The 27,772-nt window shown below is 39.9% G+C and overlaps 1 long non-coding RNA gene across 1 annotated transcript; it reads right to left on the bottom strand.

Moving 5' to 3' along the window:
• Positions 1 to 9,947: 9,947 nt before the first annotated feature.
• LOC141350993 (uncharacterized) lies at positions 9,948 to 16,433 on the bottom strand. Its single transcript, XR_012359134.1, has 4 exons — positions 15,474 to 16,433; positions 15,133 to 15,224; positions 14,796 to 14,885; positions 9,948 to 10,996 (listed from the first exon to the last, which is right to left on the bottom strand). It is a non-coding gene; the product is annotated as an uncharacterized lncRNA (long non-coding RNA).
• Between the last annotated feature and the right edge of the window lie 11,339 nt (positions 16,434 to 27,772).

Genomic DNA, 27,772 nt, shown 5'->3' with positions numbered 1-27,772 from the left:
TCACAACTAAAAGTGCTTATGTCTGTTTTTCTTTAAATATAATTCCTCAATTAAATTATTAAAATCAAGTTGACGCAAAAGTAGTAGAGCCCAGAATTCTCAGCCCGAGTCCGAACTTTTTAATTCTCCCCATTAGGAATCTGTTTCCGCAGATATAGTTACTGCATCGCGTATGTTTGTGAGTAGAAGTCTGTGCTGTCTGCAGTGAGGTTTTTATGAGAGCAGCACAAATTTTTAATAGTCTATTTAATATGTAAAACTTGAAATTGAAATAAAACTTACTGCGGAGAAGTTAATGAGATCTCCATCATCTTGCTACGTGACGCGACAATTATTTATTATTTCAAATCCGTTTACAAGATAAATATATATACATTGTGTTGTTAAACTGATGAAATTATCTTGCTATATAGGCCTACGCTACATTCATTATGAGAAGCCTTTTCTTTTTACTGGTACACTGTAGACAGTAATATATGTATTTTATATAAAACTCTATGGTCGTGAAAGCACATTATCCATTATCTGTTGGTCTAGTTTAATTCAGGGTAATCCTTTAATAAAATGTATAATATGTTATAAAATATTTAATTTTTTTGTAATATTCACAGCGCACATTCTCTCGGATCGTTTTAAAACATTTTAAATCATTCTGCAAAATTCCGCATAAAAATAACTGCTTACACAGCTTGTACAGCTGTACTCTTGCAGGAATTAAAGCAGTTCAGTTTTGTTTTAAATTGCAAAATAGTTATATTTCTTTTTTATTTACATTTTAGAGCAGTTTTTGTTTGTTAAAGTTTTTATGATAACTAGTGGTTAGCGGCCGACAGCAAGTTGACGACATGTATGATGAATTGAGCCTCTCAAATCAACACTTCACTTGCCTATAATAACAACTATTTAAAATAAATATTTTCTGCATATCACAATGTTAGTTTAAACGTTTATTATCAACACATACTATTTTTAAAAAGCGAAGGCAGGTTGCTCTGCTGCTCGCAGTTCCAACGGGTGCAGAAATAAAAAAATAAAAAGGGCTATACAAAACGAAACGAAATAAACATGAAACAGAATAAACATGCATGTTGCCTTATCTTACTTCACTTTTGCATATACATTTTTTTAATTTAAGGACTTACCAGAGAAGATGGCTATTCATGTATCCATCCAACAGTTAAACTAAGCAAAAAGTCGATCCATACACAAACAAGAAATAAAGACACAGCCTTCTTACACGAAATTAATACAGGGAGAAGTCTTTAATAGATTATGTCTTGGATGCTGTCTGCATAGATTATGTACAGTATCCAAGGTTTTAATCTAGTACTCCATTTATAATTTTTCCTGGTGGGATGAAGGTCCTGCTGTTAAATACGCAACAGCTGCATTGTAAATGTGTGGCTGTGCGTAGCGGACTCATGCGATAGGTTAAACGTCTTCCTATGTTTGTTTTGCAATCATTAATGTCTGTCAAAAGGTTCTTTAATTAAATTGAAAAATATAAAAAGATGGAGAAGCCTAAATAAGCCCGAGGTCCGGCCTGCGTATTTGCTGTGACGTTAAAATTGGCCCGAAACCCGAAGGGCGTAAACAGGTACGTAGCTATTATATAATTTTTTTTCAGAACATTCTTGCGACCCAGTGGTTGGGGGCCTCTGCTCTAGGTAGCACTTACGCATAATTACGTCAATCAAAATGTTTTTAAAAACTCAAAATAGAATTGTCTCGAAGGCCCCCTAGTGTTCGGGGCCCTGGGCTGCAGCCCATGTTGCCCATTAGGATACTGCGGCCTTGCCAGTAGGTTCAGTAGACTCTCAGAAAACAAACAAGACCCAGCATCCATGACACGCACGCTCCCAAGACTGTGCAACTGGGCAACTAGTTGAAAGGGGTGTGTTCAAAAAAACAGCAGTGTCTACCTTTGACTGTTCAAACTCAAAACTATTTTGTACAAACATTTTTTTTTCTGGGATTTAGCAATCCTGTGAATCACTAAACTAATATTTAGTTGTATGACCACAGTTTTTTAAAACTGCTTGACATCTGTGTGGCATGGAGTCAACCAACTTGTGGCACCTCTCAGCTGTTATTCCACTCCATGATTCTTTAACAACATTCCACAATTCATTCACATTTCTTGGTTTTGCTTTAGAAACCGCATTTTTGATATCACCCCACAAGTTCTCAATTGGATTAAGGTCTGGAGATTGGGCTGGCCACTCCATAACATTAATTTTGTTGGTTTGGAACCAAGACTTTGCCCGTTTACTAGTGTGTTTTGGGTCATTGTCTTGTTGAAACAACCATTTCAAGGGCATGTCCTCTTCGGCGTAGGGCAACATGACCTCTTCAAGTATTTTAACATATGCAAACTGATCCATGATCCCTGGTATGCGATAAATAGGCCCAACACCATAGTAGGAGAAACATGCCCATATCACGATGCTTGAACCTCCATGCTTCACTGTCTTCACTGTGTACTGTGGCTTGAATTCAGAGTTTGGGGGTCGTCTCACAAACTGCCTGTGGCCCTTGGACCCAAAAATAAAAAATTTTCTCTCATCAGTCCACAAAATGTTCCTCCATTTCTCTTTAGGCCAGTTGATGTGTTCTTTGGCAAATTGTAACCTCTTCTGCACATGCCTTTTTTTTAACAGAGGGACTTTGCAGGGGATTCTTGAAAATAGATTAGCTTCACACAGATGTCTTCTAACTGTCACAGTACTTACAGGTAACTCCAGACTGTCTTTGATCATCCTGGAGGTGATCATTGGCTGAGCCTTTGCCATTCTGGTTATTCTTCTATCCATTTTGATGGTTGTCTTCCGTTTTCTTCCACGTCTCTCTGGTTTTGCTCTCCATTTTAAGGCATTGGAGATCATTTTAGCTGAACAGCCTATCATTTTTTGCACTGCTTTATAGGTTTTCCCCTCTCCAATCAACTTTTTAATCAAAGTACGCTGTTCTTCTGAACAATGTCTTGAACGACCCATTTTCCTCAGCTTTCAAATGCATGTTCAACAAGTGTTGGCTTTATCCTTTAATAGGGACCACCTGATTCACACCTGTTTCTTCACAAAATTGATGACCTCAGTGATTGAATGCCACACTGCTATTTTTTGAACACACCCCTTTCAACTAATTCAACTAATTGCCCAATTGCACAGCCTTAAGAGCGTGCATATCATGAATGCTGGGTCTCATTTGTTTTCTGAGAATCTACTGAACCTACTGGTAACTTGTTTGCCACGTAGCGATAAAAAAATATACTAAAAACCTTGATTATTCTGGTTAGTCACATTGTACTGCTATTATTTTGAACAATACTGTAGGTCTTGCAACACCGGCAGGAATCTCTGAAGAGCAAGATGTATGGCCTTTAACTCGAGGACATTTATGTGCTTCTTCATCCACAGGGGCTGCCACGTGCCCCTCACGACCATCCTTGCTAGACAGCACCCCAGCCTGTCAGGGATTCATCCGTCGAGACGACCTGTTTTCTGTGGGGAAGGTCCCCCAGTGGGACACCTTGTAGAAGGAACTCCCGGTCGTTCCAAGGACATAGGGCTTGGATGTAGGCCCGAGATACACGCAGCATCACCTGTCTGTCGTCTCTATCCATCGTCCTCTATGCCATCTTTCTCTGGACTCTTCATTTACATCATTCAATAAACTGTGTTATCATCCAATTGATTCCTCTCCATTTACTACTGTAAGGTGCCACCCACTTGCCCAACGAAGGTATCCAATGGCGTGGTGAAGGGATCACGTGTTTTTTCCTTCCGTATCGCTTTTAGAAGAATAATTCCATTTATTTAATTTGTTTCTTTGATCTCTGTGGTTAAATTATAATCTGACTCCAATTTATTATTTATCAAATGTTATTCTGATGCTGATCACAATTTATATAATTATTATTATATTTTTATTCTCATATTTATTTAGAATGAATTACATTCACATAGGGAATATAATGTATCTCTGGAGGTGCTTAAGGCAGTTCCATACAGCTGGGTGTAGAGGCATTTCTCATTCTTAACTTAAAGTCAGAGGTTTATCCAAACACACTATAAAATATTAGCCTGACTACATCAGACTTCGTACTTCCGCTAAATTTCATTACGCTTCTGTACTCAGTCTGAGATGCCTCCCATTCAAACCGTTTTCCTCCGGTCTCAAAACGACCGTCCAATCAATGAACAGAGGGCGGGCTGAGAGCCGTGACGTAGACGCTAAATGCCGAATCACGGTTGTAGTTTGTTGTGGACATGGAGACACAGAAAGCTATTTGCTCTGTTGTGGAGAACCGGCACTTGCCAACTTAAACCCGAACAAGAAAAGTGTTTGTTAAACATTTGAATGGAGATTATGTTGTTGCCCACTCCCGACAAGTTTTTGGAAAAGTTTAATTTATCAACTTTACCGATCGTCAGCGAGAAACTGTGTGCAGCACAGCTTGACGTGCACAACGATCGAGAAATCATGGAAGGGAATTATATTGTTCACAGTTAATGGTGGAGGACGCGTGGGCAAGCATTCTTTGGTGACATTCCTGATTAACCAGAAAATAAGGTAGGAAGATTTAATTTACATATGGTTATGGTTGTCTGGTGGAAGAGTTTGAGAGGAGAGAGGGGCTTTCCTCCCGTTAGACGTGAGTGGAAAGCCACCGTAAGGATAGTGTTCAACTAGCTCTGGCCCGATTTACTTTACATAATCTGCAAAAGTCGTTCATAGCCATGTTAACTCTGGTATTTCGCTCGATGGGTTTGTTTTCACATCATACGTGTATTTTACAGCAGAGATTCGATGAACCGGCGCATAAAGCACATCATATCCAAATGTTATGTGTGATTGGCTTACATTTAGACCAATGATTTTAAACTTCAGACAAGCCCCTCCCACGAGAAGGAAAACGATTGTCAATTATGCCCAGCCAGACTCTGTCTATGAAGCGAAGCAAAATAGCAGAGGATGGTATTACCAGGCTAATAAAATATGAGGATCCATCTATATTGAGATTGAGTCATTATTACCTCCAACCTACTAAAGTGGGAATTAACTCCAGTCATATTTTCAGTCGAGGTAATTCCTAATCTACCCTCCTCTGGTATATTTATAAAACATAATAAAAGACTTGACAAGCTTTAAAATGAATAAAGGTTAACAATTTATTTTGCCAGGTAGGTTACACCTAAATCAATCATTTGGTTATTCAAATCAACCAATTACAAATATATCAAAACATTCACTAAAAGATCAGCATAGAAAAATAAACAGTAAACATAAAAAAAAATCGTACCTGGCAATTCAAGACACACAGTAGTGCGGGAAGATCTGACTACAGAATGCTTCCCTGAATCCTTTGCCAATGCCCCTTAAATACTGACCAGAACAAAGACATCATAAAAACTACAAAAATCCCGTTTGTCCTGTAACAAGTGATACTAAAGGACACCTGGGGAAAACCCAGTTTGACCTGTATCAAGTGATACTAAAGGACTCCTGGAGAAAAACCCCACTTTGCCCTGTAACAAGTGATACTAAAAGACACCTGGTGAAAAACTAGCCAGGAGTATCAAGGCAGCTGGTCAAACTAGCCAGAAGTATCCTGGCAAAAAACCCACCTTTAAGAGAAATGCATTTTCTATCCTAAATTCTAAAACCTTGATCCATCTTATCTTAAACTTTATAAAAATGAGACCTTCTTACTCATCGCACAATGACCTTTAAAATAATACTAAACATGAATATTAAATACAATGTTAAAATCACATAATATGTTTACATTACATCACATAATCCAGCAGATATCCAGTGATGTGAGCCCAAAGGCTAACAGTGCAAAAACCTTGTGATGAAGAAATTAGGAGAACAGGGAGTTGCATATCTGTAAACAGTTTCACCTAAGAGTCAAATTTGAGTTAGAAACTCCACCTCAGGTTTAATTGTTTTACAGTGTCTCTTCATAAATAAACTTAAAGTTGATTAATTATCATCCAGTATTACACTACCATGACAGAACGATCTGACCCATTATGGAAGCAGCAGGATTATCACCATGCACGGAGGGTCTTTACAACAACAACGCATGAACCAGACCATCTGTTTACCCCAACGGCACAGAGTCGAAGAGTCAACCGGAATCTAGCATGGACTTCCCTGAGAGATACGCTGGTGAGCCAAAGTTATGTAAAAACTTTATTAACCAATGTTCTCTGCATTTTGAAATGCATCACAGGGCTTTTGAGATGGAGGACTTAAAGGTTATGTTCATGCTATACATGTTGACTGGTCAAACGAATCAGTGGGGTGCAGATGTGTGTGAGAACCAGGACCCATGCTGTGCTTCGTCCAGAACATTAGCGACGGAAATCATTCAGGTCTTCGGTGAGACGGGAGCAGAATTTTTTTTTTTTGGGGGGGGTAGTGTGCACCAGACACTGTGGACTGGGTGACTAAACCTGCAGGAACAGACACCCAAGCCCCTTCACAAGATGGCTGCCACGCCCGAGCCCCTTCACAAGATGGCTGCCACGCCCGAGCCCCTTCACAAGATGGCTGACACACACGAGCCACTTCACAAGATGGCTGCCACCACACCTGAGCTACTTCACAAGATGACTGCCTCACCTACCTCTCCATTTCCTGCTAGGATCCAGCGGATGATGTGTAGTCTGGCAGATACTCCATTGGTGCCAGTACGGATGTCTGGTGTTCCTTCTCCTGTTACTGTTCCTCTGGCCATTCCAGCACCTATTACATCAGCTAGACCAGGTTCCAGGCTGGCTATTCGTAGATAGCCTTTTTCTAAGAAGCCTTCCAGAATGGCCACCACCAGACCTGCACCCATGTATGAGAAAGCTGTCGTCAAACCCGCACCGGTTCTTAGGAGGGCCATCATCATGCCTGTGCCTGTTTTTAAAAGAGCCGTAGTCAGGTGCTGCCATACCTGCACCTATTCTCCAAATGGTTATCCCCATACCTGCACCTATTCCCCAGAGAGCCGTTGCCAGGGCTACGCCTGTTCTCAAGAGGGCCCTCGTCATGCCTGTAGCCGTTCTCAGTGTAAAGGTAGGTGCTTTGAACTTTGTGTTCCCTGTAATTGCCATGGCTTTGTGGTGTGTGTGGTCTGCTTTCTGCTCTTTTGTTCCACGGGAGGTCTCTCAAGCCCATGAACCTGAGTCTCCTGCACTTCCTGTTACGGCTGAAAGGTCTGAACATGAGTCCTCTGCACTTCCTATCATGGCTGAAGGGTTTGAATTTGAGTTCCCTGAGTTTCCTGTAAAGGCCGAGATGGTTACTCCTGAGTTTCCAGTATCCTGTAGGTCAACTAACATGGTCCCTCCCAAGCCCCATAGACTCTCTGCCTGGTCCAAGATGGCCATTCCTGAGCTCCATGAACTCTCTGCCTGGTCCAAGATGGCTGTCTCTGAGCTCCCTGAACTGTCTGCCTTATCTAACCTGGCCCAGAGGGTCTCTCTCTGCTCTCTCCCTCTGACTAAGTTCCTTTTGCCACCAGCACCACCCTGGTTTCCAGTTCCACCCTGGGTTCCAGCCCCGCCCTGGCCTCCTGCTCTGCCGGCCCCACCCGTGCTTCCAGACCCTTGGCCACTACACGATCCTGGCCCACCTGCCCTCCCCCAGATCCACCTCCGTTCCTCCACCCACCTGAACTCTGGTCTTATGCTGCGTTCCAGAGCCCATCCAAACCAGTGGGACGTAGGACCCATCCCACCTCCAACTAGGAAAAGTGCACTGGAATGCCTGTCGAAGTGGAACCTCCTACCGGCGAACTCGGGGGAGTTCGACCTACCCCGACTTCAGAAAGATAAGTCGGAGGACAATGGCGGCGCCCATAGATCGCGTCGTCGTGAGAGGAAATCTTCAAGGAATAGACTATAAATTGTACTTCTCTGCTTGTATGGTTGTTTTAGACACTGTAATTTTAACACAACTTGTTTTTTTATATTATGGCGTGAAATTATGTCGCTATTATCTGTTATCATGAAAATACGGTAAAAATATACCAAGTTACTTAGCGACATGCAGCGCTTTTATATAATGGCTCCAGAACACTTTGTAAAGATGATTAACTTGTTGTTTTACTGTAGTGTGAACTGCACAGTTCGGACCGACATTTAAAAGTTATGTAGTCTGTACGAGCCTTAAGAAGACCGGTCGGTCGTCCATGTTTTCTGTTTACGTTCCACTTCAAATGTCTGGAACGCTTTGAAGTAGGAGCTAGGACACTTCAAGAAGGATAAATCCCACGTCCTACTGGTTTGGATGGGCTCTGGAACGCAGCATTAGGGAGTGTCTGGAAGCCACACCTTTAGAGGGGGTACTGTCACAGTTGTCAACTGTGTTCTGTGTGTGTTTAGTGTTTTCACCTGGCAGTAGCTCATTAGCCTCTGATCAGCCCTACACAGCTGTAGACTATTGAACACTTATCACCACTGGTATTTAACAGCCTGTCTCTCACTGTGTCTTTGTCAGATTGTTGTATTGTTTCCAGAGTGTGCATGTTTCGTCCTGTCCACAGTGTTCCTGAAGCTTATTGAATATCTGCCATTTATTGTTCTGTTTGTGGATGATGTGTCTTTCTCTGCCATCTTTCTCTGGACTCTTAATTTACATCATTCAATAAACTGTGTTACTTTCTAAGTACCTGCAAACAGAAGGGATGGATATCCCCTCTGCCCGTCGTATGGTGATTGCCACACATGAGAGCCTCAAAACGATCACCAGGGACTTCATAAGTGTAAGGGCAGCTGAAGATAAGTTTGACAAATGAAAACATTGAACAAAGGATGGAAGGAACAGATACTGAAGTGGAGACTGAAGTGGCCTCCGAAAAGAGCAAAAAAGAAAAAAGCAGAGTTGGAGAGACGGCTGAAGAAACACTAATCAATACTGAGAGAGCATATGAGGTGAATGTACACAACATAATTCTGGTCCCAGCTATTGATTCCATTCACAGAAGGTTTATGACACATGGCACTCTCTTTGCTGATTTTGCTTGGCTGGACCCTAGAAACTTTCATTGGATCAGGGACACTTCTCTTCCCAGCAACGCACTCCAAGACCTCAGTAAATGTCTGATTAAATTTGACAGCCGAGCTACAGTACACTGTAAAAAATGTCTGTAGAAATTACAGTATTAATGGGTATTACTGGCAACTAGCTGCCAGTAACTTACTGTAGATTTTACATTTATGTTATTTACTGGCAACATTTTGTTCAAAGTTAAATGAACATGAAACATTTTCAGACTTTATCTTCTACAGTAAGTTACTGGCAACCAGCTGCAAAATTACAGCAATTTTTTTACAGTGTAGATAATCTACAGTCAGAATTAAAATGTTTAGCTGGACAATGGAGCAAGCTTAAAGCATCACATCTGGATGAATACATGACCAGAACAGTGCACTGTAAAAAATAAAAAGTTGACTCAACTCAAAATTTCGAGGCAACTTGCTGCACAGCATTTTTGAGTTTACTCAACTTTTGAAAAAGTTGTTCACTCAATTAGAATCACTGAGTTAAGTCAAAGGTCTCTTTTTGTTCAGCCAACTCAGTTTTGTTAGTTAACTGGACTTTTTTCCTTTTTGACACAACTCAATAAAAGTTCTCTATTCGTTCAGCCAACTCAGTTTTGTTAGTTAACTGGACTTAATTCCTTTTTGAAACAACTCAATAAAAGTTCTCTATTCGTTCAGCCAACTCAGTTTTGTTAGTTAACTGGACTTAATTTCTTTTTGAAACAACTCAATAAAAGTTCTCTATTCGTTCAGCCAACTCAGTTTTGTTAGTTAACTGGACTTAATTCCTTTTTTGACAGAACTCAAATTATGTTATGTGAACTTTTTCCCGTGAGTTAAATGGACAAATGTTCTGTTCTAGTTTGCATTTACACAGTCTTGTAAAATAAAACCAAATGCTTGCTTCAAGTTTTGTTTACTTTGAACATTCTGTAAAGAAATACAAACAAGGTCAAATAAATGTTATACTTCCTAACAGAAAAAAATATGAGTGTCAATATAATAAAAATAAAGAAATACTGGAAAATGTCAAAATCAATAATACAAATTAAAAACATAAAAACTAAAGATAAATGTATCCCTTTTCACATGTAAAAGCTTTGACTCTATTCCTTAGAATGCTTAAAACATCAAAACATCAATGAACATGTAAACGTTGCAGTTCAACACTGGATGGTCAGTCCACCTTTTGAAATGTAAAATTAAATTAAAATTTTTCTAACAAAAATACACTTTTGTATAAAGTATTTGTAAAAAAAGTACAAACACAAATTAAATTAAAATACAAATAAAATTACAATAAATAATCTGAAAATTAATAATAAGCATACAAATAAACAAAACAATTAAAATGACATTGTAAGACTTCAAAGTTACATTTCAACAACTTTAATATTAATGTCCTAATGTTAAAATCTTCTTAGTTTAATTCAAAAGATGCTCACAACTAAATTAACAGTTCTCAGCAATAATACCCTTGTAGAGCAAAAGTGTCAATGTGCCTAACACAAAAAAAAATCATCACAATGTCATTAAACAGTCTTAAAACATACCTGAACATGGGTAAACAATTCAACAATCTGTTTCACATTTTAACATACTCTGTTCTAACTTCAATTCACACAATTTAACTTTCACAGCAAGAGTTTTGTTTTTAAGGACTGTACTCTCGCAGAGCACTGAGTGCCCATTTCCATGAACACCTTCTCAATTACTTCAAAAGTATATTTCAGTTCTTTAGGGTATTCAAAATTCAAGGCAAATACAAGGCCAAACAGGTATGAAACCGCAGATGGAAGGTCTGGAATGTCCTTCAGAACAATTGCCTCCTCCAAAACAATAGCAAAGTTTTGAAAGGTTGGCAATTCGCTAGAGGCGACATCATCCTCTGTTATCGCCAGAATTCCCATTTTTATCCCTCTGGTCTGTCTGTCTATTGGCGATGTGTCCTAATGAAACAACAAATACATCATTATCAGCTGATATCAGTTTTATAACTTTATTCTGAAAAACAACTAATTATATGAAACAATCAGATATTATAGGTTTAGTGTGGATGGTTTATGAAGATTTGTTTATCTTGGATGTGGTTAAGATGTGGAGGCAAATGCAATGTACATAATCAAGTATCATGTTGTATGTTAAAGTTTTGGTTCCAATCCACACACACACACACACACACACACACACACACACACACACACACACACACACACACACACACACACACACACACACACACACACACACACACACTAAAAGTTTGCATATTATTATACTAATACTAATTTACATTTAATTGCATTATTTATCCTTTGCAGAATGCAAGTGAATGATGACCATCAGTGAGCCTGTCATTAAACATAATTATAAAGTATTATGTTGATTAATGCTACATTCAAATCATCCTAAAATCAAATAAAAATCAATTTGCTCACAATGCAAAGATTTACTACCCTTGCCCACTAAACAAAATCATGTCCAGAAGATGTCATTGTCACAAAAGTTGTACATTAAAAGACCTCCACTGAGGTGACAAAATGAAAGTTAAAGGGATAGTTCACCCAAAAATGAAAAGTTTATTTGCTCACCCACAGGGTATCAAAGATGTAGGTGACTTTGTTTGTTCAGTAGAACACACATGATAATTTTGAACTCTGCAGTCTATTAGTCGTATAACAGGCTTGTGACAACACACTGACGTCCTAAGACACGAAAAAATCAGTTTGTGTGAAAAACCGAGCAGTGCGTTTACATCAATGAGTGCGAGAGATCACTTCCGGCACAAGAGCACGTTCAGACTTCACACACATCGGATGCTCAAAGCAGTTGGACTTAGTGGTAATGATATAAATTATATAAAATGAAATGCTGTTCGTTTTTTTCACACAAACCGATTGTTTTGTGTCCCATGACCTCAAGGTGTCATCACGAGCTGCAGGGTTTGGATTTGTCTGCATGTTTTTTCATTCTCATAGATTTTGTTACCATTTTAATGCATTGTAGGACTAACAAACTGCAACGGTTGGAGTTAAATCATTATTTGTGTTCTGATGAAGAAACAAATTCACATCTTTCAGATTTTCTGACATTTTTTTCTTTGGGTAAACAGATAAACGTCACATTTTCATTTTTGAGTGAACTACCGTATTTCCTCAAATAAAAGCCGTTATTCAAATAAACGCCGGGCCTCTGATAGTGGCCGGGGGCGTGGTCATTGCGGACAAATAAAGGCCGGTCACAAATTAAGCCCGGGGAAGATGAGTGCTGGGGGGAAATAAGTCAGAGCTTAGCATGTCAACTACATACGCCTTGTCCATTTGGTGAGACGCGCGCGCGATCCGCGGAGGCTTGCGTTGCGGACCAAAGCGTGAGTATAAACAAAGCTTAGCTTACGCGCAGTGAGAGCGTATTCGCACCAGAGCGCGTTTTAAAAGGAGAGACATCAACTGCGTGAGCACTCACCTTCATCTGCCTTTGTTAAAACCTTTAAATGCGCGCAGCAGGTCTAGTAAATATCTATGGTCCACACGCAACAGATCAACTAAGCGATATCATAGGCATGTGAGAGGGCTTCATATGACTAAATAAAAAACACAGACTTAACATTACGATGGGTTCCAGTGTTAAGAGAGTGCTTTACCTCCTGCTTTGCTCAAAATAAATGCATTCTAATGAGGAAAGCGAGGGGACGATTGCGCAGGGGCATGATTTAGATAATGTGAGCGCTGTGTTATCTCCTAAATGCATTCAAGTTCATCATAATGCACAGCTGCCAATAGATGGCAGTAGCTCCATTGGATGGGTCTCATTTAGTGCTACTGACGGACTTTTCAACAACCTTGAAAAAATATACTGTTAAAAAACCGAATGATCTCTATCCACTAGAACGCTATCGCTTTTAATTTAAAGGCTAATTTAAAACAATAATTTATCAAACAGATGGAATTTGAAATAAAGGCCTGTCTCTAATAATGCCTGCTTTAAATAAAAGCCTGTTACCTTCGGCAGTTTGGGTAAATAAAGGCCCTGGTCTTTGAGTTATTACGGTATCCCTTTAAAGGTGCAGTGTGTCATTTTTAGAAGGATCTCTTGACAGAAATGCAAAATAATATACAAAACTATATAATCAGGGGTGTATAAAGACCTTTCATAATGAACCGTTATGTGTTTATTAACTTAGAACGAGACCTTTTTATCTACATACCCAGAGGGTCCCCTTACATGGAAGGCGCCATTTTGTGCGGCCATTTTTCTATAGAAGCCCTTAACAGACACATTTTTTTTTTACTAAGTTGTCTCTGACGATGACATGTTTGTCCGGTGGCAGCTACCGTAGCTTTTCTGTGTGTTTAAAAAGCGAGGGGTGAGCAGTGGACTGAGTCGTTGGTTGCAATTCGCAACCTCACCACTAGATGCCACTAAAATTTACACACTGCACCTTTAAGATATTTAAGATGAAATCCGAGGGTATCTGGGTAGGGTTGCACCAGTCGTTCGTAAATTCTTACTTAAACTGGGACGTAAAGTCCAAACTAGAGGCTAAGTATCTACTAGCTAGTTTATAACTAACTCTTTACTTTATTCGGTTGCACCATTTGTTCTTAAGGCAGAACGTAGCTAGTAGGTCATAAGCTCTCCGTAAAGTAATGCCTTGTCGCATAGAATGACGTCTATTTTTCTTAACCCAATCACAAGCCTTCTAATGGGTAAACAGGAAATAGTCTGAACAGTACATAATTTCAAACTCATTCTTGACTCGCCTAAACTGAAAGATAAAAAAGACGTTAAAGCAAACGTTATCGAACTCAAAACATTACACTTTTAATTGAAAATATATCCCACACATGGAGAAGAAAATAAACAGGAAGAAATTTTAAATCTTATTTTAATTGATGGATACACAGAAAATTAAACAGTTCTTGAAAACTCATTGACGAACTTGCGGCTTTACATAATTAATTACGAGCTCATCGATGTAATCTAATCTGGCTGACATCTTATTCCAATCGTTATTCATGGACAGAGGCATCCGTAAATATTTAGTTACAACGTATTGTTACGTTTAAACTAAGTTTAATGGTGCAACGCAAAAACATTTAGTAGTGCGCAAGTTGTAACTTAGTGCCCATTTACGTCGTAACTTACACACAGCTGGTGCAACCGTCCCCAGATCCACACAAGCAGCAATGACACTCAGTCTTTTGAGGTCTATCAGGATATCAAAAGACATTGTTAAAATGGTCAGCATGACTACAGTAGTTCAACATTAATATTATAAAGTGACCAGAATAATGCGTGTGTGCAAAAAAAAAAAAAAACACTGACTTTCAACAATATCTAGTGAAGGCCACTAATTTGAAACAAGATTTATAAAACATCAAAGCTTCATAAATCAGTTATTCTGAAATCACCATCACTAGATATTGTTGAATAAAGTCTTTATTTATTTTTTGTGCACATAAAGTATTCTCATCAATTTATAATATTAATGTTGAACACTGTAGTCACACTGACCATTTTATCAATGTCTTTTAATACCCTTCTGGACCTCAACAGATGCAGTGTCATTGCTGTTTATGTGTGGATCTGACAGAAAGCCTTGGATTTCATTAAAAAAAATCTTTGTGACATATTTTCTCCTTGATGATCTTTCATACAAACTTGCTTTAAAATAAGCTTGCCCAGTGACATTATGTTACTTTAACACGACTTCAGTTTCAAAACACACAGAATAAAGATACTTACTTTAAACGATGAAGTTTGTCGCGATCTCGTGCTGCACGTTTTACTGAAGATCAAAATGACACCATTCCACGTGAGCTCCAACAGAGTTTTCTGTGATGCAATAAACATTAAGTCAAGTTTATGTGATAAATCGCACATTATTTCTAATAACTGTGTTAGATATAGCCAAGATTTAAAAACATTACGTTAGATTTGCAAGATATAAAACCGGGATAGTGACATATTTTCTCCTTGATGATCTTTCATACAAACTTATTGCTTTAAAATAAGCTTGCCCAGTGACATTACATTACTTTAACACCACTTCAGTTTCAAAACACAGAATAAAGATACTTACTTTAAACGATGAAGTTTGTCACGATCTCGTGCTGCACGTTTTACTGACGATCAAAATGGCGCTGTCATTCCACGTGAGCTCCAACAGAGTTTCTGTGATGCAATAAACATTTTAATTTAAGTTTATCTGACAAATCGCAAGTTATTTCCAATAACTGTGTTGATATAGCCAAGATTTGAAAACATTACGTTAGATTTGCAAGATATAAAACCGGGATTGTGACATATTTTCTCATTGATTAGCTCTTTCATACAAACTTGCTTTAAAATAAGCTTGCCCAGTGACATTACATTACTTTAACACCACTTCAGTTTCAAAACACACAGAATAAAGATACTTACTTTAAACAACGAAGTTTGTCGCGATCTCGTGCTGCACGTTTTACTGAAGATCAAAATGCCACCATTCTACGTGAGCTCCAACAGAGTTTTCTGTCATGCAATAAACATTAAGTTAAATGTATGCACATTATTTCCAATAACTGTGTTGGATATAGCCAAGATTTAAAAACATTACGTTAGATTTGCAAGATATAAAACCGGGATTGCGACAGTTTCTCCTTGATTAAGTTTGCTCTTTCATGCAAACTTGCTTTAAAATACGTTACATTGACATTAACGTTACATTAATTAAAAAGGACTTCAGTTTCAAAACACACACAATAAAGATACTCACTTCTAACGATGAAATTTGAGAAGATTAACGTTACGTTTGTCGTGTTCGTGCAAGGCGCTATCATTCCACGTGAGCTGCAATGACGTTTTTATGATGTAAAACAACACAATTACATTTTGAGTTAAGTCTATGAGACGAATCGCACATTATTTCCAATAACTGTGTTGGATATAGCGAGGATTTGAAAACATTAAGTTTAAGATTTGCAAGATATAAAACCGGTATTCCAACATATTTTCTCCTTGATTAGTTACTTCATGAAAACTTGCTTTAAAATAAGATTGCACAGCGCCATTACATTACTTAAATTCAGTTTCAAATACACAGAAAAATATACTTACTTTAAACGATGAAGTTTGGCGCTATTCCACAATCCACATGAGCTCCAATGTCCACATAGGTTACAGTGCGCATGCGCCAACAACCAAAAACAACTTGTGTGCTTTTAAACTTGCATGTGTATATCCAGTCAACGGTTAAATGTAAGTTGGTTAAACAATTTTTGAACCAACTTATTCCCACTTGTTAAGTCAACTTTTTTTTGTTTTATTGTCCAGTTAACTAATAAAAAATAGTTGTTTAAACTTTTTGCGAGTTGGATTTTTTACAGTGTGGAAGATAGGTCTGCAGGACAGGAAGAGGATAATGATATTGTGAATAAAAGCTGTGCCTCCTGCTGCAAAAATTGCCAATTGTGCTGCTATGAAATACTCAGGCGGTTTAACTTGTTGTCAAGTGCTTATCATCTCCTTGGGCTTGAATATAAGTTCCTGCTGACCCTCTCTTGGACTCAAGTGGCCTGTGAAAGAACATTCTCAACCTCTCAAATTCAATAAAAGCAGACTTCGAAGCACACTGTCAGCAAACAAGCTGGAAATGTTTATGTTGATTGCCACCGAGAAAGACATCCTCATGGCATTGGACAGTTTTTTTCAATTTTCCTGTTTAAATAAATTTTTTGTTATATTGGCAATCTATGAACTTAAAGACAACATTGATGGATGAATGGATCTCATGTTGTAATGCAACCTACACCTAAACCACATTTAGTGAAAATGCCACTGGCACAGTTTGAGCAATTCAGTGTTCTCACGAAAGCACACAGGTAACCAACATGATCATGTTGACAGTTGAATAATCTCTCTAAATGAATGTGCACATTTATACATGCATATAGGCACACATGATATTACATTAAATTAGAGTTTATCATTGATGTTTTTTGTTTGCAGGCAGATGTATATTACTATCCAGTGTTTGTGTTGTAGGACTCTCACCCCATAACAATATGACATAATCAACATATGAAAAGTTAAGTTTTTCTCTCCATAGAAAATAATTTCTGCCCCTGAGGTAAATCATCTCCAATAACATATGCAAATTAATTTTTCTTGAAAGGTTCATAGTTTAGTTGTATATGTACACAAATTAATACAAATATTTGAACAATTATACTACAACTTTTTTTTTTTAAATTCCTGGCATGTGCTGCCTCAGGTGTTATTGGTAAAAATATAAATTATATTTATCAATAATATTAATAATAATAATAAAATGTCTTAACAAGATGTATATGCATTGCATATATTTCTATGGGTTTGTGGCTTGTGACTCAATCAGCTCACTTTCCCTTTTTCACACAGGGCCATGTAGGATTTTGTTTTCCCTTCATAATAAAAACCTTCATTTAGGAAATGCATGTTGTGTTTACTTGTGTTATCTTTGCTTAATATTTAAATTTGTTCCATGATGTGAAATATTAAAGTGTGACAAACATGCAAAGAAATAAAAATCAGCAAGGTGGCTAACACTTTTTCACACAACTGTATCTAACCAACAGTCTTTATGAATCTATTATTTGTTTGTTTTATTTATATGAAGTCTCTTATTTGTTATTATTGCTTTGGCTGAGGTAAAAGTAAAATTCCATAACTTGTATACACTAAATAGATTTTATACAAAAATGTTAACGCTGTACTAGACAGTTGTCTTTTTTTACTTATCAGTGCTACATGAAACAGAAACAATTTCCTTTTAATCAGTTACAAAAAGTCACAACCTAAGGAGATAAGGACATGATTGAGATACACTCAATAAATTATTTTTTGCCTTGTCCAATTTAATTAAATGAAACTAAATTTTATAATTAAAGTGAATACAACACATGTATGAATGATTTTTATTGATATTACTAACTGGGTCGTAGATCTGTATTTTCCCAGTAAAATTAAGTGTTATTTTATGCTTTTTTTAGGTAAGAGGAAAACTTCATAGTGTTTATTTTTGTGTATCTTATTGTTTTAAAAGTTTGTGTTATATTTTTCTAATTGTTTGGTTATTGTGCAGAAAATGGTGCTTGTGGTTAAGTTGTGGATGTGAGGTACTTAACTTGTTTTGTCCTTGTTTAACAGACCAGAGCTAATTGTGTGGAAAAGTTTTCTTTATCTGACCAAATTTATTGAACAAGATATTTTTATGAACAAGACAGTTAAATGTATTAAGTTGGTGTAACAAAATAGTATTTGTTTAAATAACCTTATTCTATTCTTGTTGTACAGACCTAAACTAATTACGTGGAAATGTTTTCCTAAGTTAAATTAGGTTGATTGAAAACACATTTTTTTATGTTTATGGTATGTCATTCTCCTCTGACCTGATTCAGATGAGGGAGAAATATAAAATGTGCAGCACCAGGTGTCCTCTAGGGTAGCTTGATAAGCCCTGCTCTATAGTGTCAGAAGAACAATAGTAAGATAAGCAGCAGGTGGAGCGTGTTTCTCGTGTATAAATATGAGAAAATGACAACAATCTGTTTCAAAGTAAATCTTCATCCTCCACCAAAAGTATCTTAGCCAGGTTTTTATTAAACTGCTGGTAATGTACCTACACTGGGTATTTTGTTCTCTTGCATTAGTTTGTGAGTATCTTTTAAATAGTTATCTTTGTGATTTGCATTTTTGTAATAGTTCTGTGTAGTCTGAACTGTGTGGTGGCTGACTAAAATTTGTTAAGACTGCGAAAAAGTATACAACTTGAAAATTATTGGATACTCACAGTTTGCTTAATAAAATATTGAGCTAAGTTTCATTTTTGCAGGGTTGCCATCTGCAGAAGTATGCAAACCTGAAGAATACACTAAAGCTTATGCTGAAATTCTTGATGACCTTAAGGTTCTGAATAGCAGCATGATGCAAATGCGGCCCTTAAGCGACAGCATTGCCACAGAGGTTTCAGTCTACCTGCTTGTGACCTCCATTACAGATGTGGTATGAGACCAGCATGATTTACTCTCTACACAAGGGTCATTACAACATGAATCTGAGAAGTTGAGCAGTTGTAGGTTCATCACTAAACATTTGTCTTTATCCACAGAATGAAAAAGCTCAGAGCATCTCAACACAAATAATAATTGCACTTGTAAGTTTCAATTTCATGTATAACTACACACGCGCGCACGCACACACGCACGCACGCACGCACGCACACGGTTTAACTGAAATTGCAAAGCTTTGTTATGATTCATATGCAGTTTAATTTACATGTCAATCATCTTAAAACACTTTTGCAGAATTGGAAGACAAAAATGTCATGGATCACTACAAAATTTTGTGATATTGACTCATTTGCAGCTTGAAAAGATTTGTTTTGGACACCAGACATCATCGTTGTAGAAGGGTAAGAACTTATATCAATAAATAAACCAATTTTTTCCCACTCTCATTAGGCATAAAATAAAGAGGTTCTTCACACTGATGCCATATTAAAATGAGTTCAGATGCAAAAGCTGCTAAACACCAACTCAGAAAAAAAAAAAAAAATAGATAATGATTGTAACCGCAAATGCTCTTGACATGTACTATACATTCATCAAATAGTATACTTTTGCATCCAATCTGCTTAATCCAGCCCTTAGGTCATTCAGAATTTTTAAGAGTCATTTTAAGAGTTTTTTTTAAATAAATGCTAATTAACAAGAAATTATGCCAGACGCACTAAACGGGTTTTGCATCTGAACACTTAAATTGTTGGTTTCCCAACCATTCAGTCAAGTATTCTTAAAATAACTATTTCTTTATTTTATTTTTTCTCCTTTTGTTAATTTTTAAATTTGAGTGTTATACTATGTATTTAATATGTATTTTTTATTAACACATTTTTAATATTAGAATTTTATTGTTGTGGCAATACTTACGTATGTCTAATTATTTTGGTGGAAAAGGTTATTATGGCATAGTCATAACCAAGGGCGTCATGCACCCATTTTTTAAGGGGGCACAGTGTGCACAGCTCACAGAAATTTGTGCATACACAGACATCAAACGAAATATTATAGAGCTTTCAGTCTTTTCCGTGGCACTTACATTTCTAACAATCTGAGCGCCCCTGCTTTCATGCAAAAACCTCCAAAATAGAAGTGTTGACTAACTTTTATTTCAAATACTTTTCAATCTGAATAATGACTTGCTATCATATTTACATCTGAAACGGCATATTTAGTTTATTTATGTTTTTTTAACCTGTTAGCCAGCACTTCTATTTTTGAGCATTTTCTGAAAAACGACAACTCCAAACTAAAACATCTGCAGTTCCCTTTCAGTCGGTCACTACGACGTCACATCGTGACAGACGAATTGGGATCTCACTTAGAGAGACCAATCTGCTTTGTATACTACTAAAATGCCAATGAACTTGCCATTGAAATATTTGCATAATACTGGCGCCGCCCCGCCAGGTGCCTTTATAAGCAGAAGGTGCAAATAGGGAAATTAGCTTTTTCGCTTCGAAAGCCGGCATTATCTGCTACTGAGAAGCTACTCTCTGCTCTTCTGGGAACGGTTGCTGAAGTTGATTGACAAGCAGTACTAACACAGTGGACGCTCGCAGTATTCCACTGCTCTGCATATTTTTTGTTTTGAGTTTAGTGTGTGCGTTGCCTTTCCCTGTGCGCATCATCAGCTGAGCACCTAAAGAGTGATTTCCCTAAAGAGTGATACGTGAGAGCTCTGTGTCTTTTTAAAGACAGCCACTCTCTCGTATATTCGGAGATCAGCGTCCTTTTCAGGATTGCCTTTCGTCCGTGCGATCTTGGATGCGAGAGGTATAAGGGTTCCAGTGATGGTCACGAGCGCTGTCTTCGTGCATAGGCATCAAGCACTCCGAGGCTGCGTTCGTGGAGAGTTGTTGTTCTCTCTGTGAGAGCATAACCCTCTTGGATTGCGGAGACGACTGACGTTTCTAGGGGAATGCTGTCGGCGCCTTTGCAGTGCTGACGCCGCCATGGTGCGGCTGTCAAGCGCTCGCAGAATGCTCTTCGCATCACTACGCTGAGTAGGACGGAGGATGCGTCCTCCACCTACTGGCCTCTCATCCTCAGCCGGTTGAGGCTCCGGTGGAGACTGCAGAGTCGTGTTCTACGATTTCTGCCGAATCCATTGGACCTCCTTCTGGTCCAATTCAGTTCTGCAGCATCAGAGGGGTGTCCATTTTTTTCCTCCGAAGCGGAGTCGTTCCGGAGATGGCGGCCGTGCTCGCTCGAGCGGCGGAAACGGTAGAGTTGGAGAGGTTAACCCCTCTCCGCCCGAACCGTACCGCCCACGTGATTGGTATTTCGGAGCTGCTCGGGCCTTTCGGTCCTCTCCTCCTGTGCCTTTCTTTCCCGACGGCACGAAGAGCTGACGTGATTTGCGCCCGTCTCGGCCGTTCAGCTTTCAGCTTCAGCTTTCACCCCTCACCTCCCCAACCAACGGAGCCGCTAAGGGCGGGGACCCCTTCAGTGGAGCGGTGGGTTGCGATGCAGCTGTGTTTCTGGAGGGACCACCCAACCCCTCCCCCCCGTGTTTGTAGACAGTCGTCCGGGTACGGGCGCTGCCCATCAGGCATGCGGAGAGGCGGCTTCAGCCCTGCACGCAATAACGTTGCTGCAGGTTCAAAGGATTTACGAGGGATTTACGGATTTAAGACCTTCAGTCGTGCGATGTCCATTACAGTGGTTCAGGATCGCCACCTTTGGCTGTGTCTGGCTGACATGACGGACGCAGGTGAGAACAACTTCTTGAAGGCGGGTTACGATCGATTTGATTTACGCACCGGCTCTACAAAGGTGATCCTTTTGGATGACAACGTCGAGGCTCGTATTTCAATATTCAGATCGGTTTGCAGCCTTAGACCTGTAAGACGTGTACTTTATGTGTCCATCTCCCCTCGCCTTAGACCGTTTTTTTCACTCTGCGCCGTGGGGTAGGCGGTTTTGCGCTCTCGTCACCTGTCGTATCTTGCTCGTCATCTCCTCCTTTGGAGTCAGAAGCATCTGAGGTCCCTTTGTGCCATTTACATCCCGGGATCGCTCAATATAGCGGCAGACGCGCTTCCCGAGCTGCGCACCCCTGTGAATGGCGACTCCACCCCCAGACGGTCCAGCTAATTTGGAAGAAGTTTGGTCGTGCATTGATAGATCTGTTTGCATCGCCGGACGATACCCACTGTCGCCTATTTTATACACTAACCGAGGGCAGCCTAGGCGTGGATGCGTGGGCACACAGCTGGCCGCGGGGGATGCGCAAGCACGCATTCCTTCCAGTGAGCTTAATTGCACAGAGACTGTGCAAAGTCAGGCAGGACGAGGAGAGCCTTTTATTAATCGTCCGTACTGGACGACCAGGAATTGGTTTTCATAGTTAATGCTCCTCGCGACAGCCCTCCCTGGCGGATTCCCCTGAGGAAGGACTTTCTTTCTCAAAGAAGGGGCACATTTGGCACTCGCGCCCCGACCTGTGGGATCACCATGAATGGTGTTGAGCGCGCTCAAGGTTTAGGTGATTTATCGCAAGCGGTATCTAACACCATCGACGCGGTTCGAGCACCGTCCACAAGACGGGCTTACGCGCTTAATGAAACCTTTTTCATCACCTGGTGCTCTTCGCAACGCGAGGACCCCAGAGAATGCCCTTTAACATTGTGCTTTTATATCTTCAACATAGGTTAGATGGTAGGCTGTCCCTCCACCATTAAAGTTGATATCGCCGCTATTTCTGCTCATCACTCACTTATCAACGGCAGATCAGTTGATCAGCATGATTTAGTTATTACATTTTAAGAGGCGCTCACAGGCTAAACCCCTCGCGCCCTCCTTCTTTCCTCCTGAGACCTGTCCATGGTGCTGAAGCCTTCAGGTCTCCCATTTGAGCCTTTGCAGTCTGCGAGTCTGAAGTTTTTATCAATGAAAACTCTGGCCCTGCTAGCATTGGCCTCCATGAAGAGAGTAGGGGATTTACATGCATTCTCTGTTGACGATTCGTGCCTTTAGTTTGGTCCTGCTGTCTCACTGAGACCCAGACCAGGCTATGTGCCCAAAGTTCCCACCACTCCCTTCAGAGATCAGGTGGTGAGCTTGCAAGTGCTGCCCCCGGAGGAGGCAGACCCAACCATGGCGTTGTTGTGCCCCGTACGCGCACTGCGACTCTACGTGGTGCGCACGCAAAGCCTCAGGACCTCAGACCAGCTCTTTGTTTGTTACGGTGGTCAGCAGAAAGGGAAAGCTGTCACTAAGCAGAGGGTGTCTCTTTGGATAGTGTTACTATTGCCCTGGCTTATAATCTGCAGGGTATTTCTTGCCCCTTTAATTTGAGAGCACATTCCACACGGAGTGTTGCCTCATTTTGGGCTATCGCTCGTGGTTTCTCGCTAACAGACATCTGCAGAGCTGCTGGTTGGGCGACACCTAATACGTTCATTAGATTTTACAGTGTTCGTATCGAGCCTGTACCCTCTCGTGTTTTTTTCCCTCACCAGGGAGAGCACGGAGAGCAGACTCGCAAGTCGGCTTGCAGCCTCCGACTGGTGCTCCAAATTGAGTTTCAGTATGGAAGGCCATCAGAGCAAAAATGCGTAATGGTTTGAATTGCTCTTCCTCCGCTGCCTTGGCAGCCTTTGTTGCGGAGCATTGGCTGTCAGCCTTTCACTAGCTGTATCCTCGCGAACCTACGTGTCTGGCTCGGGCTCCACATTGCGTCCCACCGGGTTCCTTTCTGAGTATTTTTCCGTGGGGTTAATCCTACTAGCCCACGTTTTCCTCAGCAGAGCACTGCTTTGCTTACACAGCCACGGCTGTAATTTTTTCCTCAACCACGGTTGACTTTCGCCCACCATTAGCCCTTAACGGGGCGGTGGCTTCCGCAGCATTCCTATACCGCTCAGATAGGACGCTTCCCAGTCGCTGGCACTACTGTGGGGTTAAAGGAACATCTAGTGCCCGGCATTCTGCCTTAAAACCTAATTCTCCTTATCCTTAAGTGGAACCAGAGGGCTTTACGCAGACACTGGAAGAGATCAGCCCTCAGTGGCGTTTTGGTAGGGATTCCCAATTCGTCGGTCACGACGTGACGTCGTAGTGACCGACTGAAAGGGAACGTCTCGGTTACGGATGTAACCCTCGTTCCCTGAAGGAGGGAACGGAGACGTCATGTCCCGTCGCCACAGGGCTGCTCCCTGCTCTTTATCGACCGGTCACATTCTCCTGGCTTTCCCAGCGAAAAGAAGCTAATTTCCCCATTTGCACCTGCTGCTTATAAAGGCACCTGGCGGGGCGGCGCCAGCATTATGCAAATATCTCAATGAAGAGCTCATTGGCGTTTTAGTAGTATACGAAGCAGATTGGTCTCTCTAAGCGAGTTCCCAATTCGTCGGTCACGACGTGACGTCTCCGTTCCCTCCTTCAGGGAACGAGGGTTACATCCGTAACCGAGACGCTCTTAAACCCTATGGTCTATATTCACAATTCTGGTCTTGTTTGAAACTAGACACTTGACATATTGTTGCCTAATAGTCACAACAACTCAGAGCAGCAAACAAACAGAGCAAAACAAGGCAAAATATACATTAAATGACTTCAGTTTTACTTTAAATAACATTTACTTAGCAAAAAAGGTATGAAATGTTCATGTAAGACACCTGGGGACACAATATAGGTGAACTTAATGTCTGACCATGCTGTGATTTAAATTTGAGAATGATACTCCTAAAAATGTTGTTTCTGTGAGCTTTTGTTTCAAAAAAGTCCAGGCGTCCTCCCAGAAAAAGCGCACCCGGAAACCCCAAACACACACATGACAACAAAATGACATGACCATAAAAAGAAAATGAGTCAGGACTACATATTACATGATGTATATCAATTCAGAACTTCTCTGCCCACCAAAGCACATAGAAAAAACTATTTCAGAAAAAAACATTTGCACATTATAACAAAATACTTGTTATTTTGAATGTGGTCGCTCATGAATGCACTCCAGATTCCAGTCCTGCTGAAGACCTGTTACAACACACACAGAAAGCAAGAGAGGATTTTAGTTTGAGTCAAAAGTTAGAGACATACAACTATTTGTATGAGAAACTATGATGTAATATACATGAACACAACACACACACACACACACACACACACACACACACACACACATTTATTTATAATTACAAATGTCTTATGTTTGCCAAATAACCTATATTTCTCAGCTGGTAATACTCATATTTTCCACCACATATCTTATTTTCTAGTTTTTAGTTTGTATATTCTGTGCATTGGATTCATATAGCTATAAATATGATGCATTTATATAACATGTAATAGAAAAATGAAACCATGTAAAACTCGCATCTTAGTCATCTCCAATGTTACTTTATAATCAAAACAGCTAACAAGAAACAAGAAATGTAACGTAAAATAAATAATGAACAAAAGAATCCAAACTTACTTTACCCAAGCGAGCGCAGCTGAGCTCATAGTCCGGTCCATCTCTCCTCGACGACTCGGTTTGTTTATATCCAGTCTTGCATTGTTGCTCCGCGATCGTGCTCTTTATCAACTTCTCCAAAACACTCTCAACACAAAAAAGTCATCTGCAGGCGACGATCCACAATGGAGATGTTATATCTAACCTTTGAAGAGGTTTCTCAGCGGCTCCGGAGAGCCTAGCCGGCTGCTATGCTACCCAAACAAACAAACGCGCACGTAAGTTAAATCCTTGTAATCGTTTCATGATTGGTTAGTACTCCTGCCCTTCAAACTTTGCTTGCTATGCATTGGCTGGCTTCGTTTTGGCCTAATCCAGTCAAAAGCCTATGGTGAGCTGAAGGACATCTGGCTCTGCAAATCTGGTATCCCATGGCATTTTGAGTTGTCAAACCTTTTCTGATTGGACAAAACAGAAAAATAGGGCAGGATATTTATCGGAACAGTCTAACGAAGCAGGAAGAGATTTTCACTGATAAAAATCGATATTTGATAGAAAATAAACATGATCGATCATACTTAGCAGATGCGCGGATGTAAACAAAGGAGGATATTGCTGGATATTTTTTTATTGTTTTGGATTAAAACGTGAGATGCTTTTTGAAGAGTGGACCCTTACGTTGCAATGTACGTTGAAGTTTTTGGGAATTGTCAGAAATTATCAGAACCATATGGAAAGATATGTGAGTACCCACAACCATTTTTATATGCATTCCATCTGCATTTCATTTTACCCTTTCCAGTGTATTGATTGCAAAAATAAGCTCAGAACATGAATTTGGAGTGTTTAAACTTTCAAATAATGCAAAGTTTATGATTGTTGATTGAATATTTGATGTTAAACAAAGTACAAAAACACGTAAAAACGCCCCCTAGGGCCCGCCGCCGGGCCGGTGCGTGTTAAGAAGTTTTAATGACATTATCCTATAAAATTAATATAATTTTAAATCCATAAAGTATATAAACAACGAAAATGACACAAGATATAGCCATGTGATTGATTTTAATGTTTAATAATGACTTAAAATTATTAGAGGAACGCATTTATTGCATCAAATTTTACCTCTTATGTGAGCATGTGTGATTCCACGCCCCCGTGAACTCTGGCGAACTTTGGCGTTGTACCAAGATGAATCTATAAATGTACTAATATAACACCAAGACTATCACATTTTAAACCGTACATTTTCCTCACAGAGGAGGTTAACTGCATATTACTACGGAAGCCGAGAGAGGACATGCACTATTATTATTTTTGCTTGCTTGTTTTCTTGTGATCACAACTTAATTTCTCATGATCTCGAGGTAACAACAGTTGTTTTGTTGTGATCACGACTTAATTTCTCGTTATCTTGACATAACAAAAGTTGTTTTCTTGTGATCACGACTTCATTTCTCGTTATCTTGACATAACAAAAGTTGTTTTCTCATGATCATGACTTAATTTCTCGTTATCTTGACATAACAAAAGTTGTTTTCTTGTGATCTCGAGATAACAAAAGTTGTATTCTTGAGATGTGATTAAAGCTTATATGTACTCGATAGAACGTGTTGTTGTCACGGGTGAGAACCAGGTAAGACACGATGAAGCGGGGAGCGGATCCAAGTGCAGTTTATTCCAAAATAAAGTGAATATAAGGCAAAAACAAAAACCATGGGAACACAAGGGACTGCGACATCTAACAAACCACAAACACAGAATGAACGAGCAGGGTATATATATGAATGACCAAGACCAATGACAGAGCAGAAACAATCAGTAACTAGGACAACACACAAGGGGAGAAGCATGATCACAATGAATATCCATGGTTACAAACAAGGGGGCGGACACATTAATTAACACAGGGAGATACAACTGGGAACAAGGGTATACATGAACATAGGTGAAACACAGGTACACAGAGACATAATATAAACCCAAAACACAAGTATAACAAAACACCAGATAACAGGGACACAGGGAACACGTTACATAGCCCCCCCTCTAAAGGGCGGCTTCCAGACGCCCACCAGAAAGAAAACCCCCCCAAAGTACATAAGTCCAGGTGGGCGGTGGTATGGAGGTGGACCCGGGGGAGGGATGGTGGGCCAAGGCCATGAAAGTCCAAGGGCCAGGGAGGCAGGGACCACGGCTGAGCCGCGGGCGGAGGCAGGGACCACGGTGGAGCCGCGGGCGGA

Source organism: Misgurnus anguillicaudatus, chromosome 19 (genome assembly GCF_027580225.2).
Source record: "Misgurnus anguillicaudatus chromosome 19, ASM2758022v2, whole genome shotgun sequence".
NCBI classification, from domain to species: Eukaryota; Metazoa; Chordata; class Actinopteri; order Cypriniformes; family Cobitidae; genus Misgurnus; species Misgurnus anguillicaudatus.
This window is presented reverse-complemented; position numbering and strand designations above follow the sequence as displayed.